The sequence below is a fragment of the Puma concolor genome, chromosome B3, assembly GCF_028749965.1.
Source record: "Puma concolor isolate L17-30 chromosome B3, mPumCon1.1.hap2, whole genome shotgun sequence".
Classification (NCBI taxonomy): domain Eukaryota; kingdom Metazoa; phylum Chordata; class Mammalia; order Carnivora; family Felidae; genus Puma; species Puma concolor.
This window is the reverse complement of record NC_141672.1, coordinates 98143596-98166024: the sequence shown is the minus strand read 5'-3', so window position 1 is coordinate 98166024 and position 22429 is coordinate 98143596. Positions and strand designations below refer to the sequence as shown.

At 40.1% G+C, this 22429-nt stretch overlaps 1 pseudogene; it reads left to right on the top strand.

Moving 5' to 3' along the window:
* The first annotated feature begins 487 nt into the window (after positions 1–487).
* LOC112855576 (tubulin alpha-1A chain-like) lies at positions 488–21759 on the top strand (annotated as a pseudogene).
* The last annotated feature ends 670 nt before the right edge of the window (positions 21760–22429 follow it).

Sequence of the window (22429 nt, the reverse complement as noted above, 5' to 3'; positions counted from 1 at the left end):
TGGGTCAGAAGGAACTGGGGATTGAGTTAGCATGACTGAAATCCAGAGTGTTACATTTTCTTTTTAAAATGTTTACCTTATCAGGCATGCTTGGTGCAAAGAAACAGAAATTTCTGGTAATGTCACTCAGAGCAATGACTCTGAACAGAGCTCCATTCACCAAGCCATCTTGGACTGCCTCCCAGTTGACAGTCACATCCCTCATATTGTCAGACCACACCTCTCACACAGATAACCCCTAACTCTCCTCTCTCACCATCAGCTTGTGTCAAAGCATCCAGGATGGCCTTCCTACCAAGAATCCCCCCACCTCCACACTACACCTACCTTTAGTTAAAATGAAGCATTTGCAGAACTCTACCTGAGGGACCTGTGAGAACAGAAGGCCAATGGTGGGCAAAATGAAGCAGCACCCCAGGATTAGTCATTTTGCATGTGAGCGGCAGGATCAGCAGGCAGTTCTGGGAGAGGTTGAACAACTATGAGCATGCCTGAAGCCAGGTGGCCACCCAGACCCCCAGCATCAGCTTGTTGCTGGGAAGTGGCTGCCCAGCCAGGAACTATGTATCACAGTGGCCTGGCATCTAGATGTGGCTGTGCAACTAATTTTCATGAATGGAATGTGAATGGGTCTCAGTGGATAAGAAGTAGGTATGTCTTCCCCTTGCTTTGTTCCCCACCTTTCAGTGGCTAGGGAAGACTCTGAAGCCCTAAAAGAAGCAGAAACCACAAGGTAGAAGGAACCTTGGTCTCTGAATGATCATGTGGAGTAAAGCTGCCCTCCAGACAGGAACATTGGACTTTTGCATATATGACAAAAATGTATGTTGTGCTAAACCACTCAGGGCTTTGTCTGTTATTGGGCTGAGCTACTTCAGTCACTAACACTTAGGAACTGAACCCTGTAGGCCGCAGTGGAATTCTCACCTTTGCCTTTGAAACAAATGAGTTCTGGAAACCTAAAATCTAGCATAGGGATTACTTAACCACACAGAAATGGCAAGGGCCTGTATTAAAGAATCCCCATTTTCTAGGGTGCCTGGGTGGCTCAGTCAGTTGAACATCCAGCTTCAGCTCAGGTCATGATCTCATGGTTTGTGGGTTTGAGACCCACATTGGGCTCTCTGCTGACAGCGAGGAGCCTGCTTTGGATACTCTCTTTCCCTCCCTAGTTGCCCCTCCCCCCTCAAAAATAAACATTTAAAAAAATCCCCATTTTCTCTAGCCAATATAATGCCCCTTCTCTCAAGCTTCTGTTAGAATCTTTTAACCCATTCTAAGCTGCATAATGCAGACGGCAGAGGAGAATGTGGAGTCCTCACACAGGAATACTCCAAGAGGAACTTGAACCCTCCTGATTACCAGGGTCCCCCTGGGTCTGACAGTGTATGCTCCTGGGCAGCCTGCATTAATATTCTGGCTGGCCCTGAGGGAAACCTAGGCGAAGATCATTCTGTTAAAATCTTTCCCATTCTCACTAAATAAGCTGTTTGGGGCCCTATCTTTTGGGCGTAGCTAATTGGAAGTGGAACAGACCACCAATTATTTTTTTTCACTTGGTTTGGAGAAAAAATTAAGCCTAGATGGAAGAATGTCAAAGTGTGAAGAGGATATAATATTATTCTTCTGAGTTGATTTTGATTTTGAAAAATGTCCCTGCTAGGGAAGATGTCTAAGCATCATCTTTCTCGTTTCACCTCCAGCTCCTGTAAGGAGTACAGAAGTGATCAATACCCTTCCAGCTCCTTCCTGGCATAGGCCTTTCTCTGCAGTGCAGCTCAGACCCTGGGTGCTGGCCCGTGAGGCCTGTTGGGGCCAGCACAGTTTACATGTGTCCAGGTGTATGGGACACCCTCTTATTGCAGCTGCCCATGACACTCGGGGCAGAGCAGCTGCCTGACTTTTCCTTACTAATTTCTTCTCCATGCTGAGCTACATGGAGGAGAATAATTGCCTTCACTCTGAGCTCTGACATTCCCGCATTCAAGCACCTGCTCTCCCACTGTTCTCCCAATAGGAAGACAATCTCTGCCACACTTGGTGTTTCCTTCACAGCAAACCTGCTTATTAGAGAGACTCACATTAGAAGGGACAGTTGGGGGCCTGTGGATGTGGCAAGGGCCAAAGTGGCATTTTGAAAGTCTCATCAGTATTTTTCCCCAGTGAAATATGAACTATGGTGGGAATTCCCCTGAGATGCTGGGCAGAAGGGAGAATTTTCTGGAGCTGCTCAGACCCATCTCATTCTCTGAAAAGGTCCCAGCCCTGTCAGCAGAAACAAATCAGGGAAGCCTAAATCCAATGAAAAGGAAAACTAAGTCACCACCATCCAACGATATCATGTTGAACTTATCAGAAGCTTTCTCAAGATTCTCTGAGTTATTTTACTGCTACTAGAGGGTGGGATCAATTGATTCCTTTTAGAATGTGTATTTTCATTCTAGATTATAAGGTGTGATACTGTAGCAGTTATTAGTCTCCTCAGGGTCAGGGGCCAGTATAGCAACATCTCATGGGGGGAGGGGTAGGAAAATCTTAGACTCTAAGATTCCCCTCTCTAGAAGTAAGCCACTGCCTTAAGAAAATATCTCTTATTGTCTCCTTTTATCACCCGCACAAGAGCCAATCACTAGGTCTTAATTAAGATTACCAGGTTGTCTCAACTTCTTAATCATATAGGTATTAGACTTTCAGTGTAGAAACATTTTAAAGCAGAGGTTGAGAGACTATGATCTGCAGGTTAAATCTGGTCCTCCAACTGTATTTTTAAATAAAGTATAAATACAGCCACACCTATTTGTTTAGTATTGTCTATGGCTGCTTTCACGCTATAAGTTGAGTGTTGAGTAGAGTTGAATAGTCGTAACTCTGGCCTGGAAAGTCATATATATTTACTAATTTGGACCTTTACAGAAAAGTAAAATAAGAAAAATAATAGAAAAATAAATCTCTCATAATCCCACCACTCAAAAATGGCTAATGCTATATTCTTTCCTCCCTTTTATTCCTGTGGAAGTGACTCTTTGGAAAAACAGGATGGAATGTTATGAATTTGATACAGATGTTGAAACTAATGATGCCACACACGCGCGCGCACGCACACACACACACACACACCAAGAGGGTATAAAAGCTTTATTATTTATATATTTGAGACTTTTCTGCGAGAGCAGGAAATACCTCCCAAAATGGTCTGACAATCACTTGAGAGCAAGAAGAGGAGACCTGCTGGGGGTTTCACAATGGTTGGGGATGGGGCCAGGGTGGGAATTCCCACCAGAGGGATTTCATGGCCTGAATCTTCCACTGATGCAAGCCTGCTCAGATGTGGGGCAGAAGGGAAAGAGGTAAACAGGTAAAAGCCGTTTACAGTCAAACATCAAAAGATGGAGTCAGACTCCTAATGACAAGGCTACATTCCCTGTCACACTGGTCCTTCTAATCTATGTATGTTTCCTCCTTCTGAAGAAGGAAACCTTCTGGTTTATAACAAAAAGCAAATACATGGTTTTAGCCTAAGCTTCCATTTCTTCTGGAAAGAATTCAAGGTTCCTCCCACTGCCATCCCCTGATGTGTTGCCTCCTCTCAGGAAGAGGGTAACAAGAATTAGAACATTGCCTCGGCTGCCTCCAGGTGGAGTGAGGAAAAGAGGGAATAAAACTCAGAATCTCTTGAGGAGTTCTCTCATTTACTCCTCATGGCTCCCACACTCCTCCATTTTATGGCTTGTTTCTTGAGAGCCTGGTCCCTGAGAAAAGGCAGGCACTGTCCCCTTTTGGGGACAAGGGGCCATCTCTGTGGCAGTCAAGAGTGAGCAGCTGAGCAGAATTCCACTCTAGGCCCTAGGGAAAAATTCTTTCTTTCCCTCTTCATTCTCTTCAGTTTGTTTTTCTTCATCATCAGAGTTGAAGTATCTACCTATTCAAAATCAGGATATGAGCCCAAAGGAAAGACCCAAGAAGTTACTTAGCTGGCTGAGGTTTTAAGTCTGCCTCTGGCCTATGGAAGGTGCCCTGAAGACTCCACAGACGGCCAGGTCCCCGGTGCCTTCACTGGGGTCTGCATTTAGAGTCCTGAACTTATAACAAGAACTCCTTTGTCTGATGGTGTCCACCTGTCTAGGTCTTCCTTGGGGTCCTCACTAAGGAGCATCTGAGGGTAATGCAGAGGTCCTGGGGTCCCAGCTATATTTCAGTCACTCCCTACCTGAGGAACACCTACCTGAAGGCTAGGAATGACTAACCATGAAAGCTCAGAGGATGAGAAAGAGAGAGAAGATTGAGTGGGAAGGAAAGAATTGTCTGCTATGTGCTAGGTGCTTTATATACATTCCCTTTTATAAAAAGATTTTTATTATGAAAATGCTCAAACATACACAAAAGCAAAGAGAATAATGCAAAGAACCCTGTGCATTCATTATTAACTTAAGTACTTAGCATTTAATAATACTTTATAATTAGTACAACAACCCTGAAATATGGGTATTAATCTTAGCCATTTTTAAAGGTTTGGGGACTTCAGGTTACTTGCCTAAGGCCACGGAGCAAGTATACAGCAGAGAAAACAGTGGTTCTCATCTAGCTCTAAATGCCACACTTCCGAGGTCATGCTGCCTCCAGGTAAGGCTTTGTGAAAGACAAAAAACTTAACCTGAGCCAGAAATGTTAAAGAAGTAGGAGGACATATTCAGAAGGACTGAGAAGGTGAGTCCAGGTCCAGTGGCAGTGATCGAGAGGGAGGCTTGGCATAGACACTGGCTGGGAGCCTCAGAAAGAACCTTCTGGGCTTTGCTGCTATAATGTTTCAAAGACTCCTCTCACTGCCCCAGTCACCATGAAGACAACCAACCATCAGGTGGAACCAGGAATGGCATTCTTTAGGCCCCCACCTCCCTATTGCAGTACTGTTTGCTAAGTGAGGTTAACCCTTCCTTTTAGATGGAAAGACACACTAATATGAGCCTTGTTATAAAGTCCCAGAGTGGATGTCCTTTCTCCACTTCCTGAGTGTATATGGAAGTGGTGTCTCATCACGAGCCTAATTTTATTTATTTATTTTTTTGCCACCAGATTGAATACTGCTCAGCCATTTCAGAGGGGGCTGTGTTTGCTGCTTCCTGCTTTACTATTAAGTGCTTCCAAATAAGGAACAAGTGTCTACAGGAAAGGGAAATGAGTCTTTGAATCTGCCAGAGGATGCCAGAGGACATCTTCAGCAATTTTAATAATAGCTTTGGAATAGATGCCTGCATGATCTTGAAATGATGACCACTAAAATCCTAAAGAGCTTTACTGTCTCAGGGAAGGAATAGCAAAATTGGGGAGGATGAACATAAAATAAATAGAATAAGAAGCTGAAAAGCCCACTTTTGTGTTGGCTTTATTAATTTGTTAAATAAATTAAACAATAAATAAGGACATATGTCTACTTTTAAATTCCAAGATATAGATATCTTACATATAATTCATGTATAGTGTATATCATTTAAAAAAATTGGCCATATTTATGTTTACCCTAAATATGTTCAAACTTTGAATTCATATATGAAAAACAGAAAAGCAAACAGTCCTTTACTTTTTAAATTCTGGGATAAAGTTGGGGTGCCTGGGTGGCTCAGTCAGTTAAGCACCTGAGTTCAGCTCAGGTCATGATCTCATACTTTGTGGGTTTAAGTCCCATGTCAGGCTCTGTGCTGTCTGCTTCGGATTCTGTGTCTCCCTCTCTCTCTGACCCTCCCCACTCATATTCTGTCTCTCTTTCTCTCAAAAAAATGAATAAACATTAAAAATTTAATTAATTAATTAATTCTGGGATAAAGTTGGGTGGGATGTGGGGTGCATGGGTGGCTTAGTCGGATAGGCGTCCAACTTCAACTCAGGTCATGATCACACAGTTTGTGAGTTCAGACCCCTCATTGGGCTCTGTGCTGACAGCTGAAAGCCTGGATCCTGCTTCGGATTGTGTGTCTCCCTCTCTCTCTGTCCCTCCCCCACTCACACTCTTTCTTTGTCTCTCAAAATAAATAAACATTGAAAAAATCTGAAAAAAAAAAAAAAGAAATTGTGTGGGATGTGACTCCTTGGCCACATTTATTTTTATTTTTTTATTATAATTTCTTTCTTTTTTAATGTTTATTTATTATTTTGAGAGAGAAAGAGAGAGAGGGAGTGTGTGTGTGTGTGAGCAGGGGAGGGGCAAGGAGAGAGGAAGACACAGAATGTGAAGCAGGCTTCAGGTTCCAGGCTGTCAGCACAGAGCTGGACGCAGGGCTTGTACCCATGGACTGCGAGATCATGACCTGAGCCGAAGTCGGACGCTTAACTGACTGAGCCACCCAGGTGCCACTCCTTGGCCACATTTAAATGAGAAACATCTCTGAGATCCAATTTATTAAAGGCATCAAAAAAAAAATCCTATTAATCATCTGCCAGCAGAATTTAAATTTTTTCAGTACATTTTAGTTAATTTCTATTTGGAAAGTCCATAAACAAGTCTAGTCAAGTTTAGAAATGTACATTTTGGAGAAAAGTATGAATATCATTTTCAGAAAGTGAGAGGAACCTCCATGCCCATGTCTCAGGGAATGTTAGTTGTGCAAATGAAGACAAGTGTCTCTGTAGTGATAGGATTTGGGCTTGAGATGGATGAGACATATATGGAAGAGAAGTACACAGTAGGGGAAGAAAAGGAGAATAATGTCAGCTCCAAAGTTTTCTTCCTTTACGGTTCTGACCAAACAGAAACTTGTGAGCTGCCAGCCATGGTTTATTGCTCATCTTTTTACCCTAATAGAAAGGAGGCATATGGTAAAGGACAATGCTTTTTATGCAAGATTTCAATCTTGCTTGGGTATTTAGGGATTGTGTATGTCCTTCAAGAGGGCCTTTTCATATATTTCTGTAAGGACAGAAAGAGAAGGATGGCAGGTTGAACAAAATGCTATGAGCCAAAATGACACACAGGAGGCAATTTAGCATCAAGCTTGTAAGTTTTCTGGTGGGACCAAGAGATTTGACATAGACACAGAGCCACATGGGACCAGCATAAATGAGTTTCACCGCCACTGCTCCAAATTGCCAAAAAGCTGCAGTATGAAAGAGATTGAGCCTTTGCTACGATGGCAGTAGATAGGTATAACTGGCAACACACCAACTCCCAAGCATATCCAGAATGTTTAAGGAGTGTGGTGGCTTGGTGGCTTGGCTCCAGAATCCTTGAAGAAATGATAATCCAAATGCTGTCCATTTACATGAGCTAGTCCTTAATCTTACTCCAAATAGTACTGGTTTCATGTTCCTGCTGTTTTAGTGTCACTATGACCTCATGGTCACATCTTAGTATGATGTGACAAACACAAAAGGCTATATTGAAGTTGATATTTGAAGTTAGAATTCAGTAATTCTTAGGAAATATACTACCACTATCAAATGACTAATGGCATTCTGCTTTACTGTATCAATGTGTGTTTGTACTTTTCATTTCCTATGGAAATAAAGATTCTACATTTTTAGGCCTCCCGTATTGAATTTTTAAATATGGGCCAATGTGGAAAAATTATTAGATTTCTAATTAAATGTTTATGAAATGTTTAAATGTTTCAAAATATTGTTCTAGTACAATAGAATGAGCAAAAGACAAGAACAAGCAACACACACACATATACAAATACAAATGGCTACAATGCATATACAAATATGTCTAATCTTAATAGAAATCAAATAAATGTAAATCAAGACAATGATAAGTACAGATTTTCCTTATCAGATTGGCAAACATAAAAAAGAATAATACCGGGAGATGGTAGGTGTTGAGAGAAATGGATATTTCTTTCTCTGGTGTTAGGAATATAAATTGTACGCTCCTAGAGGATGATTTAAAAATACATGTCAAAAATGTAAATATACATACTTTTTAACTTAGTGAATTTGCTTTTAGGAATTAATTATAAAAATAAAATCAGACAATATGTTAACACACTTGTTTACAAAGGCTCAATATAACAATGTCTATAACACAAAGTAATAGAAACAAGTTAAATGTTTATTAATAGAGGATTGCTTAAATATATGGCACAAGCCAAACAATAGAATACTATGCAACCAATATAAAGCTATATTATGGAAAACACAGGCTTGTGAAATAGAAGGCACAGATTAACACATTCACTTTTTTGTGGAGGGAAGGATATGTACCAAAAGGAGCATTGTTACAAGTGTCTTATGCAGGTAGAGAGAAGGATTCAATAGATGTTTTATTTCTCTTCTTTATAGCTTTCTTAATTGTTTAGGTTTGTTTCCTTACTTGTTTACCTCTATGTTCTATTTATTCACAAAATTAACTGAGCATTATTGTGTGCCAGGTACTGTATTAGACAATGAAGACAGAGCAGTGAACTGATACTACTAGATACAAATCCCTATCTTCTTCATAACATTTGCATTTTATTGCAGGGAAAACAGAGAATGAAGAAAGTAAATATAAACGCAATGCTATGTTAAATGATGTTAAGTACTGAGGAGAAAAAGACTTTGCTAACACAAAGGCAAGGAACAAGGCAGAAAGCTTATCCATCTTCTTCTGTACTGGCCCTGGCCCTGGCACAGTTTATGGTCCAGAGTAGCAGTCAATATTACTTGCTGAGTGAATTTAAGAAGAGGATTCCAGTCAGGGCACTCTGTGGCCAGGGTACCATGCTGAAGATACACTATAAGACCTCTACCCTTGGGTTCTCCTTTCTTGGGTATATGCAGATGGTCTGTCTTCCTTCAACCCACACATTTTTTTTCTCCAAATCCAGGTAACATTCAGCTCGTCTTATCCACACCTTTCCTTATTTAATAACATTCTAGTCTGGCTCCTCTCAGAGTAGTACATGTTCCTTGGACTAACCTGATTCTTTCACATCCGGTTATTTCCCAATAATTTTGAAGATGGGATTATCTTATTGCATAGCCAACCTTTTTCACTATATACCGATGCTTCATAATGTCACATAGTCTACTTACTTTGGGGATGTATCATTAAGTTTCTCCACATAATTGCCACAAATCAAACACATCTGACATTTATAAATGTGTTCTTTCTGGGTGCCTTCCCTTATTTCCTTTGGCTTTAGCTTGTGTTTCTTTGAATTCTGCTATGGTTAATTCTCTATGATTTTCTGTCCCAGGAAAAATTAGTCAGAGTATACAAAGGGGCTACAGCAAGTTAGAAAGGCAGAAGAAATAGTAACTAATGAGCATCCCATTATATATATATATATACATATATATACACACACACACACACACATATATGGTGTATATATATATATATATATATATATATATATATATGGTGTATATCTATATATATGGTATATGTATATATATATATAGTATATATATATATACTATATAATATATATACTATATATATATATATGGTTTCATCTGTTAGTTCTTATGTGCACAGAGATAAATGTCAAGGGCAATTTGGGTCTTTAAGCATGACAATGAAATTTAGGATATAGAGAACAAAGAAATAAACATTTGGCATTATCTTCCACCTGTCTTCACAAATGAAGTGGGTGAGATCTTAATGAGGGATTCAACTGCTAAGAGTGGCAGATGAAGGACTAGCATATACATAGATTAATATCAGAAATGATCATGATAAGCTTAAAGTATTAGTAATGATCACAACCTAATGCCTTTTTAAAGTAGATAGACATGAATTCAGTTTTTGGAATTGCATAATGATGACTAAGGATATCCTCATAGGAAATTTATTGTTTAAACATTTGAGGTTTCTGCCACAAGAAAAACAATAAACGAGTACTTTATCAGATCTTAGAACCACGCAATGAAATAGTCTATCAGTGGTTCTGGTTTGCAACAATCACAAGTCCCCCTAATAAACTCAGGAGGGTATGTCATATTGCCCCCAAATTCCCTACATATTCATTTTCAAGTATGTCACTTCTATCTGAGTTTGAGTTTCATTTATTCTGAGAAACGGCTTCCTTATCAGTAAAATATATGCATTAACATTTGCCACCAAACCAGCTCTCAGAAATGATTTGTGAGGTAGAGCGTATTCTCACTAAATTTCCTGAGTTTCCCTGCTTAAAAAAAGATTTTATTTAATTTTTTTTAACGTTTATTTATTTTTGAGACAGAGAGAGACAGAGCAAGAACAGGGGAGGGGCAGAGAGAGGGAAACACAGAATCTGAAGCAGGCTCCAGGCTCTGAGCCATCAGCCCAGAGCCCGACGTGGGGCTCGAACTCACACACCGTGAGATAGTGACCTGAGCTGAAGTCAGACGCTTAACCGACTGAGCCACCCAGGCGCCCCCAAAAAAGATTTTAAAGCACACATGATGAGCTGTTCAATAGCTTTGTGACAGGCAAATAAGCTTCAATGATGAAGCTTTCCATTGGTCTCAGAAAATGATGCAGATATTTTGCATACATTATTTTACTTAATTATCACCACTCTGTGGAAAAAGTAACTATTATCGTAATTTCATAAATACAATTGAGACTCAGAGTCATCAAGTATCTTGTTCAAGGTCATGCAGATGGGAAATGACAGAGTCAGAATTCAAACCCTGACTTCATTGATGCTACCTTATGTTTTTTTACCTAAAAGAACAAACTTTGTTCCACTCAAAATGATGTTCCTTTGGGCTGTGTCACCTCCCCATATTCCTATCCTCAAATTTTAAGTCACCCACCTCTATTAGTAGGATATTTGAGGCTTCCAATTAGTTTGTTAGGTTATAAGCACAATCCCAAGCCTATCTCAGCACAAGGACTTATCCATTTTACCAGGCAGTTTTCTTCTGTGTCTGAGTACCTTGTCTCTCCTATTAGAGAAGAAGAGGTAGGTACAAAGACAGGCATCAACCCTAAACTTCAGTATGCACTGATCCTCAAACAAGCATGCCAGTAAGATGGAACAAATAGAAAAATATCCCCAATTGAGAGGCTAGCTCTGACTTGGAAGCAATATTAAGTACATCTTGTTCTGTGTTTTGAGGTTTCAAACCAGCTCCAAACAAAGAAGGAGACATTTTTCAGAAGTTCCATGAGAAAGAATCTGAACAAAGCTGAAAAACTGTGGCTATAAAAGCACGAGAGCTAGGGCTGCTTTTTCTCTCTCTTTCCCTTATAGCACGTCCTGCCTTGTAGCTGCATTCTCTTCTCTTTCTGAGGGTAAGCTGTTTCATCTTACACATGGTCAGTAATGGCTGCCTCACCATATCCCTATAAAACCTCTTGCCTTGAGTACATACCCCACAGGCAACTTCTCATTCATCTCTCAGTTCCATATTTCAGACAAAGAGTCTGATTTACCCAGCTCTTCTTTTCAAACCAGAACACATAATCCTATGTCACTGACTAGTTTATGGGTGGGTCACCTCTGGATTAGAGGCCCACACCTATTCCAGTTGGCTGCAGGGACAGAGGGTACATGTCTCCTTGTCTACCACCCTCTCTTTCTGAAATTAGAGGCACAGATGGGCAGACATCATGAACTCTAATGCACATATGTTCAAGTTCAAGTCTCCCTTGTTATGAGGTGTCCTTGCCATCTCTTCTCCAAAGCAATGGAGACAGACAAGATCCATTTTCAGTGAGGATGTTTATGAAAGAAATAGTGTCACTTCATAAAATAAATAGTAAAGTCATAGAAGCTAAAATATTAAAATTAAAATTAGAGAGTTAGGGAGGAAACAACTGGTATATGGCATCAATTTTCAATCTTGTTCTAGTAAAAGGAATGTCAGGCCATATCTGTAGAGTACCACTCAACTGAGCATTTGGAAGGCAATCTGGAATTTTTAGGTTGGTACAGGCTGAGACTTGATAAATGGGTCAAACTCCCATAGTTTGAATTTAGTCAGGAAAATTGTCTGCAGAAACTAGCTGCAATCCTACAATTTGGGGTTATTTTAGCAACTAAATTTGATGAACAATGTGTTCATCTGTTAACATCCAGGGACTTGTTTAAAGAATCATAATTGCCTCCCAACACTTCAACCATTAATACTTTATCAATATGGCAGTGAAGTGAAGGGGACTTAAAATACATTATTATAACCCAAAATGTGCATGTCTCACATCCTTTTCAATATTCACTTTGCAATTCCATTACTGATTGTCTCTGACAGCAGGTATAGTACAACTTTATGGGCAGTCTTTTCATTTTATGAAGCTCTCCATCTGAAATATTAGAGAGTTGGGATTAGCGATTTCATAGACACAAGTTCCATCATTCATAAATCTTTTATCTTAAAATGGAAAGCATTATCTTTAAACATCTTTTACAAATCTTTCATGGGAATAGAAGGTCATTTATGAACTATACACAAGGTGAATAAAAGAAGTATACTTTATGAAGTTTTTGGACCATTAAGTCTAGATTTTGCTTTTTTTTTCATTCAAAAAAATTGTATCTTTGAATGTTTTGAGAGAGTGATGGGAAAATCAGCTTCAATGAATTTTCTTTTTGTGGCCACTGATGTAGGTCACCAAGGTGATTGAAGTCTCCCAGCAGACTTTTAAATATTTGAAGCTGAAAATATTTAAGAGTGTACCAAATGAATAGTGCTTTAATTTTATTTATATTCTATTTTTGGTATGGTTGTGATTATAGCCTCACCAAGACGGGTGATCAGTAATGAATGTGTCCTGTTGGCAGATCCCTCCAGGGCTCTGATTCAATCTTTTGAGTTATGGGATGAGGACAAAATGAACTATTTTTCAAGCTTGTAAATATGTGACAAATGACAGTGCAAGAACTATTGATTCCAATCACAGTGATACAATGTTTCATAGTCAAGACTGACTCTGGCTTTACAAATTACTTGCAAGTTGAACAGTAAACCCATGCACAACACGCTTCAACCTGGATCAATCTTCAAGAATATTTGTGTCAGTATTCGCCTCCAATTTGAATAAATTCCCAAAGTGAAACGGACTTTTCTTTTTTTACATTAAAAGGTGCTGTTGGGTTTACCCTAATCTTCAAAAGGAAGAGGAAAGCAGAAGGAACTCTTGTAAAATCCCCAGTGACTCTATACACAGGTATCTGCTTGTATCTTTATTAAATAGCCATAATCAAATGTAATTGTGAAGTGCCACTCAAGAATAGGAATCTTACAACAGCTAAAAACTTGTAAGTATTGCCTAGTTCAGCACTCAAATCTTATTAAAACATATCTGGAGACAAAACAAATACATAAAACTCATTCAGTAGATTAGAATTTGATACCACAGTAGCCATTATGTTCCTGTTTGGGACAATTGGATCTGATTATTTTCGAAAAAGCCTCTCAACATGACAGATAATTATATATGAAGACAGACCCTCTTAAAATCCTCCTTACTTGGATCATGAGCACTCCTGTGTGTGAAGAAACTTTTCCTAAAGAACCACTACACAAACCCAGTAGAATATAGTTTTGGGGGGCCAGAATTTTGCAGCGATTGTGAGAAGGCAGCATCTGTACTGACCCTAGCCCCACCCCCACCCCTACCCTGTCGTGGAGCACCATTTTAAACTTGCCCTCAGGTTGTCACGGTATATTTTATGCAGGACTGACCTTAGCGGAGACTCTGCATGCTGATGTATTATTGACCTTCTTCCCCACTGCTTACTCAAACAGGCCATCTGGGTACCAGGACGGTACAGGGAATATGTCCAACTTTCCAGACCAAGATAAAAATAAATAAAATGCGGGGGCGGGAGGTGGGGTAAAAGGAAGGCTCTTAGCTTGTACTATGGATTTGTTTATTCAGACATAATTGGCGTGGATCTGGCCAAGGCACAATTTCATTCTTTGTGTAATCCGCAGGCCTCCTGGCCCCTCCCCTCATTGTTCATCTCCATTAAAGTGTGATGAGCCACTAGGCAAGAAAGGAGGGCAGGGAGGCTGCAAGGCCACCACCAGCCCCTCATTATAGAGTCACACTTCTGGAGAGGCTGGAATTAACCAGGGTGTGAAGATGGACACTGAGCAAAGACAGACCCAACCTCAGCCCAGTCCACCATGGTGAGGGCTGCTTCTTCCTCCCGTCCCTCTACTGTGCTAGGAGTGAGTGCTGCGGATCTGGAGCCTGGTGAGCCAGGCTGTCATTGCTAGGGGTTTATCTGGCCAGCAGCCCTCAGCTGTCCCCCAGTTGAATCACAAAGAGCCCAACCTTGCCAAGACAGGCCAGGCACATTTACAGCTTCCCTGGTGAATTTTTCCTAGGCTGGAATCCATTTTTAGCGGCTTCACTTGGTTGATCAATGGTTTCCTTTCAATGGTGATATTGACTTAGGAAAATAGCTCAGAATGTCAGATTCAGTTCATACTGAACTGCTCTCCGGGACCCAAAGATAGTTGTGAGTTCTCCATAGCACAGAACACTACCAATGACAAGGGGGGGGGGGGGCGGTCTGCTTAACCTCTTTTCTTCATCATCAAAAAGCTCTTTCTCTCCTTTTCTGGTGTTAAGTGCGATTTGTTTATAATTTAGTTAAGGAGCATAAAGGTTTTTAAAAATATATAAATTTTAAATATTTTATTAAGAAAAAAACATAGTAATCTTTTGGACCTCAACCTTAACAATATCTTTCTGGATCTCTCTCCTTAGGCAAGGGAAACAAAAGCAAAAATAAACTATCGAGTCTGCATCAAAATAAAAGGAAAGTGAAGGAAATCATCAGCATAACAAAAAGGTGAGGTCCACAATAAAAAGGCAATCTACTGAATGGGAGAAGATATTTATAAATATGAAGAGCTCATACAACTCAACACCACACAAAAAAATAATCTGATTAAAAATAGGCAGAAGACCAGGACAGACATTTTTCCAAAGACATGGACAACAGAAACATGAAAAGATTTTCAGCATCACTCATCATCAGGGAAATGCAAATCAAAATCACAATGATGCATTAATTCACACCATTCAGAATAGCTAGTATCAAAAAGACCAAGAAATGATAAACGTTGGTGAAGATGTGGAGAAAAGAGGACTCTTGCACACTGTTAGTGGGAATGTAAATTGGTACAGTTACTCTGGAAAATATTATGGAGCGTCTTCAAAAAATTAAAAATACAAGTACCATATAAGCCAATAATTCTATTCCTGGGTATTTACCTGAAGAAAACAAAAACACTAATTCAAAAAGATATATGCGCTCCTATATTTACTGCAACATTATTGGATATAGCCAAGATATGGAAGCAACCTAAGTGTCCATTGATAGATGAATGGATAAATAAGATGTGGTATATATATATAATGGAACAGTAGTCAGCCATTAAAAAGAATGAGATCTTGCCGTTCACATCAACATGAATGGACCTAAAGGGTATTATGCTAAGTGAAGTAAGCCAGACACAGAAAGACAAATATCATATGATTTCACTTACATGTGAAATCTAAAAAACAAAACAAGCGAACAAAAAAACAACAACAAAAAAGAGAAACACACTCATAAATATAGAGAAAAAACTGGTGGTTACCAAAGGTGAGGAGGGTGGGAGGATGGGTGAAATGGGTGGAGGAGATTAAGAGGTACAAACTTCCATTTATAAAATAAGTAAGTCACAGCACAGAGAAAAGTACAACATAGAGAATGTAGTCAATAATATTGTAATACATTTAATTATCATCAGCATTTCATAATGTATGTAACTGTTGAATCACTACGCTGTACACCCAATTTTTGGACTAAATATTCAGCAGTTTTGTGTGGCATAGAAATGCAGATGTTAGCTAAGAACAAGTCCCCTCCTCCCTGAAGCCTTCTCGCCCAACTGCTCCCATCTAGTTCCTCTCCTCCCTTCATTCTTCCACTTTGTAGAGATTGTTATAATATCCTCCATAATATAATGTGTTGTTCATCCATGTCTACCCTTTCCAGAGTCTGAAAGGCTAGGACCACATTGTAATTATCTGTACCAACTCAGTACTGTACCTAGCACAGGGGATAAATTCAATAAATATTTGCCAAATGAATGACTAATTATAACTAGTTTCCACAGATTTTCCTCAATTTACAATGGGGTTACATCCCAATAAGCCCATTGTCAGTTGAAAATATCGTAAGTCAAAAATGCACTTAATGCACCTAAATTACCAAACATCATAGCTTAGCCTTACCTATCTTAAACATGCTCAGAACACTTACATTAGCCTACAAGTGGGCAACAGCATCTAACACAAAGCCTATTTTATAATAAAATGTTAAATATCTTATGTAATTTAGTGAATACTGAAAGTGAAAAACAGAATGGTTATATGGCTACAGAATGGTTATAAGTGTGTTGGTTGGTTACCTTTGCAATTGCGTGGCTGACTAGGAGCTGTGGCTCACTGACACTGCCCAGAGTCATGAGAGAGTATTATTACTGCATAAAGGTAGCCCATGAAAAGGTCAAAACTTAAAATTTGAGGTACAGTTTCTACTGAACGTGTATTGCTTACCTGCTGTCGTAAAGTCGAAAATTTTTAAACTGAACCATCATAAGCTGGAAACTGTATTTAGAATTTAGAAATGTACCTGGCAATTTAGTTAATCATCTCAATTTGAGGAGGTGGGTATTTCTCTCATCCCAATTGTAAAGAGTGGGAGAGAGAGGTTAAATAGTAGCTAAAAACCTATGAGTCAGTTTGTACTTGGCTTGATTACAGAGCTTGAATTCTAGCTACCACACCACATGATAACAGATGAATGTTTATCCCTCCCATTGTATGCAAATGAGAAATTTATGCTTCCGTTTGGGGTTAAATAAAAACAGTTTTACACAATCACTGGGTATACTGGGTTGTGACAGTTATTCAGAGCCTTTGGGGAGACCTAACACAAATTGTAAAATGCATTGAGGCTCTGTTATATTTGTTGAAACTTTTTTGCATTGGCAAAATTCAAAATGTGTAAGCACAGACTTTGGATATGCATTAATTTTGTCTTCAGAAAAGCGCATCAATCTGTGGTATCCAAACCCACAAAGATAGTAATAATGTTGTTTTACCATCCAGGCTCTGCAATAGACAAAACTCTTCCTAGCAGCTTCTCTTGTTAGCCATGTGCCTTTGAACAGCCAATACAATTTCTCTGACCCTCACTTTCCTCCTCTGTAAAGTGGAAATATTAATAGTGCCTTCCTCAGAGGGTTGTTGCAAGGAATAAGTGAGATAACACTTAGGAAAAACTTAGCACATTAACTGGTACATGTTTAGGAGCTTAATCAAAGATGGGCATCTACATGACATCAAAATACCTAAGTATCATTGAATACCTATTCAAAGTAAATAAAAATTAGCAAGGATAATATAGAGAACACACAAAACATAAAAGAGAAAAAAAAATCTGTTCAATAGCACTAAACTGTACATTTAAAAATAACTAGAATGGGGGGCGCCTGGGTGGCGCAGTCGGTTGAGCGTCCGACTTCCCCCAGGTCACGATCTCGCGGTCCGGGAGTTCGAGCCCCGCGTCAGGCTCTGGGCTGATGGCTCGGAGCCTGGAGCCTGTTTCCGATTCTGTGTCTCCCTCTCTCTCTGCCCCTCCCCCGTTCAAGCTCTGTCTCTCTCTGTCCCAAAAATAAATAAACGTTGAAAAAAAAAAATTAAAAAAAAAATAACTAGAATGGTAACTTTTATGTTATGTATTTCTTGCCATAATAATAAAAAAAATCTCTCCATTATCCTCAGTGTATATCATAATGAGAAAACAAAAAATAAAACAAACCTTCTATCACTGTAGAAATTTCTAAACTATCTAGAACAATATATACTATTTATTTTCATGAATGTTAAAATTTAATACAGTGAAAATTTTTCATTAGAATATTTTTGTGTGTCAAATAATGATAATATCTAAACAAATTTTTATTGATGTTTCTAGGACTTTTTCATATCTTCTTTATATTCTTGAGAATTAAGTAGGCTCCCACTAAAAATTTTACATATTCTAATATTTAGGATGTTAATTTTTTCTTTTTTTTTAATTTTTTTTTTCCAACGTTTATTTATTTTTGGGACAAAGAGAGACAGAGCATGAACGGGCGAGGGGCAGAGAGAGAGGGAGACACAGAATCGGAAACAGGCTCCAGGCTCTGAGCCATCAGCCCAGAGCCCGACGCGGGGCTCGAACTCACGGACCGCGAGATCGTGACCTGGCTGAAGTCGGACGCTTAACCGACTGCGCCACCCAGGCGCCCCAGGATGTTAATTTTTTCAAAGCACATTTTAAAATCACATTTTCTTTGCAACCCTTCTAAATTGATATTTCCCACAATCTGTAACAAAACACAAATCTGAATCTGAGGCGGTGCCTTGCTGAGGGTTTGTTGGTGCCTAAGAAAGGTGGGCTTTCTTGGGCTCAAAAAAGAAGAGCGGAGCTATAGAGTAAGAGCGTGGCACAGGCAAAAAGCTGGCTGGTTCCAGCCTATGGCTATGGAGTCCCCATTTCATGTGCCCTTCCTGCTTCCCCTCTAACACAGTGAATTGCCACAAAGAGTAGCATTTGCCATCCTGATATTTCTGAGACCTGTCCTTAAGCCTGACATCAGGCCATGTGGGGATGTTAGAAAGTTTTCAAGAGAACTTTCAGTTCCTCAGAGGTTAAGGCCAAGAGGTTGAGCATGGATAGTTACAGTAAGAAGGGGGGAGGGCAGCCTCCAGGCATGTTGTCTAAGAAAACAGACAGAAAGTATAAGACAGAAAATATAGACTCAGGGTGCCCTCATGACAAGCACTTAGCAATGTCAGTGGCCTTCTTTGGCAGTGTGGCCTATGGGACCAATGGCACCTCTACTTACCCTCTGCCTTCTCTTTTCTTTGCTTTTCAAACATGATGTAGACCTGAATGATAGTGGCTGTTCCACTTCCAATGGGCATTATCGTCAGGAAGCTTGTGATCAGCATGGTGTGAAAGAGTGATGTTGCTACCCATGGTTGGTCAGCCGCAAGGAAATTTGACTCAAGGCCATTGAGTGCCTCATAAAAGAGAAAGAGAATGTGTGTGTCCAGGGGTTGGGGTGGAGGTTGGTCATTACCACCCAGATATGTGGTATCTCCAAACCTGGCTGGTGAGCAGAACTTCCTGGGGAACCCTATACATCCAAAGCCAATATATCAGATTCTCAAGAGATATAGCTCAGAAACCTGTGATTTGAAAAATAACAAAAAACAAAAAACAAGTTCTGATGATGAGCCAGTTTAACAACAACTGGAATGGTATCTACATCCAATTCAACAGATTCATCATAATAAGAGTGAATGTGCTCAAAGGAATGATAGGATTCCTGATGGTACTTCCTAAACATATCCATTTATTTACCAGTATTATGGGACACATTTTTATTGAGGACCTATGTGCCAGCAATGGCAGTAATGAAAATAAACATAGCCTTTACTCAGACATGGAGACAGTATACCCATCCTTTTCTTGAATAAAGTCAAACCAACTGCTTAGCAAAATGTAAATCAAATGGCTTATACCAACTGTATGACAAATACTAAGTCATACATTTGCTAAGTAATATGGGACATTCAAACATTAAATTAAAATACTATATATGATTTAATGGCAATAACCATAATTTGTTAAACACCTACTCTGTGCCAGGCATGGTTAGACATCTTCACATTTAATCTCCAAAATAACGTGGGGCCTGCCTGCCTCCAAAGCTCTTTGCAGTGCTGCTGTTCCCCCTTCACAACCATGTGAGTTGTCTTACATATCCCTGCTGACTGCAGATCTGTCATTCAGTTGCCTTGCAATCTTGGCCAATTTACCTAATTTTTTCTGAACCAGTTTTCTCACCTAGAAAACGGGGGAATGTACAACTTACTTTGCAGAGTTACTGCAAAGTAAAGTGAAATACTGTTTCTAAGGTATCAAAACAGCTGCTTGATGCATAGCAGGTGCCCAGTCAGTGCTAATTCTTTCAGGTCCCTAACTATTCTCTCCTGTCAGCTGGCACCCATCTTGTGAGATTCATTCACACTAAACAGGAATTGGAACTGAAATTCTCAGAGTTTCCCAAAGGTTATATATATCCGCCACAGGTGACACATTTATGTAAAGGAGACATGCCACAGATGTAAAGTTCTGGCATCACACAGCATGTGAAAAACACCAAATACATGGCCACAGGCATTAGGTGTTGGGAAGTTTGGGGAGGAACAAAGACACTGTGGACTTGGTAGCGTCAAAAGTTCAGAGTAATAGTGAGATTTGATGACAGTGGTTTCAGACACATTTTAAAAAGGGAGAAAGTAGGCAGGTTCTCTTACATCAACCACCTAAGAGTTGTGCTGTGCTGTAAAAAGCAATGACTCTCCTTTTCCTCTCTGCTATCTGCTTGGAAGCTGCAAAGTAGCAACCATACGTGAATGCATCGCCATCCATGTTAGCCAGGCATGTCCAAATTGGCAATGTCTGCTGAGAGCTCTATATTGCCTGGAACATGGCATCCAGCCTGATGGTCAGGTGCCAAGTGACAAAACCACTGGGGAAGGAGATGACCCTTTCAACACCTCCTCCAATGAGAAGAAGTCCTGGCAAGCATGTGCCCAGGGAAGTGTTTGTTGATCTGGAACCCACAGTCATTAATAAGTCTACACTGTCACCTACCACCAGCTCTTCCACCCTGAACAGCTCATCACAGGCAAGGAAGATGCTGCCAATAACTATGCCTAAGGGCACTTCACCATTGGCAAGGAGATCACTGACCTTGTTTTAGACCAAATTTAGAAACTTGCTGATCAGCACACAAGTCTTCAGGGCTACCTGTTTTTTCCATAGTTTTGGAGAGGAACTGGTACTAGGTTCACCTCCCTGCTAATGGAACGTCTCTCTGTCGATTATGACAAGAAGTCCAAGCTGGAGTTCTCCATTTACCCAGCCCCCCTTGTTTCCATAGCTGTTAAGCCCTACAACTCCGTCCTCATTCCCCACACTACCCTGGAGCACTCTGATTGTGCCTTCCTTGTAGACAATGAGGCCATCCATGACATCTGCCATAGAAACCTCAATATTGAACTCCCAACCTACACTAATCTGAATAGGTTGATAGGTCGAATTGTGTCCTCCATCTCTTCTTCCCTCAGAGTTGATGGAGCCCTAAATGTTGACCTGCCAGAAATCCACATAAAGCTGGTGCCCTACCCCGCATCTACTTCTCTCTAGCCACATATGCCCCTGTCATTTCTGCTGAGAAAGCCTACCATGAACAGCTTTCAATTGCAGAGATCACAAATGCATGCTTTGAGCCAGCCAATCAGATGGTAAAATGTGACCCTTGTCATGGTAAATCCATGGCTTGCTGCCTATTGTACCATGGCAAGGTAGTTTCCAAAGATGCCATGCTGCCATTGCCACCACCAAGGGCAAGTGTGCCATCCACTTTGTGGACTGGTGCCCCATTCACTTAAAAGTTGGCATTAATTACCAGCTTTCCACTGTGGTACCTTGTGGGGACCTGGCCAAAGTATAGTGAGTGAGCTGTGTGCATACTGAGCAAAACCACATCCACTGCTGAGGCCTAGGCTCACTTGGAACACAAGTTGACCTGATATATGCCAAGCGTGCCTTTTTTCACTGGTATGTGGGTGAGCTAACAGAGGAAGGAGAGTCTTCTAAGGCGAGGAGGAAATGGCTGCACTTGAGAAGGATTATGAGGAGGTTGGTGTGGATTCTGTTGAAGGAGAGAGTGAAGAAGAAGGAGAAGAATCCTAAAGTTAAAAATGTCACAAAGGTACTGCTTTTATAAGGAAGCTTATTCTGTTTTAAACATTGAAAAGCTGTGGTCTGATCAGTTAATTTGTATGCAAAAGTATATATTCTCACATACAATTACTGACCTATGCTTTAAAACATGACACTTTGTTACAGACTCAAGCTTTCCATTTCTCTTATGGATTTGAATAAAGTATTGCCTATCTTAAAAAAATAAAAATAAATAGCAAATAAAAAGAAAAGCATGTGATTCAAGATAGACATGGAGGTGAAAAAGCCCAGGTGTGCTCAGGGGTCAATGAGATGCCAGGATTCGGGGGTATAGGATTTGTACAGAGGTTTAAGACAAGCATAGGACTTAAAAGTTCAGACGGGCCAAATTATCAGTGATCTTAGAATGCTGGTATAAGGAGACAGGTGATAAGGAGCCATGGTTTCTTGAGCAGTCAAATAACAGGGTGAAAGCTATGTGCTGGGGAATATTTGTCTGGAAGTTATATACCTGATGGAATGGGTGGGGCAAAGTAGAGGTCAATTGCAGGTAGTGGATGTGCCCATATTTAAAGGATTCTCAGCTGGACTCCTTCAACACTGACTTTATGATTTACTTTAAGTCACCATTTTGGGGTCTGCCTCCATTTATTCCCTATCCTTCATCCAAGCTGAGTATGGCCAAGGCCTTTGTCCTTCAGACT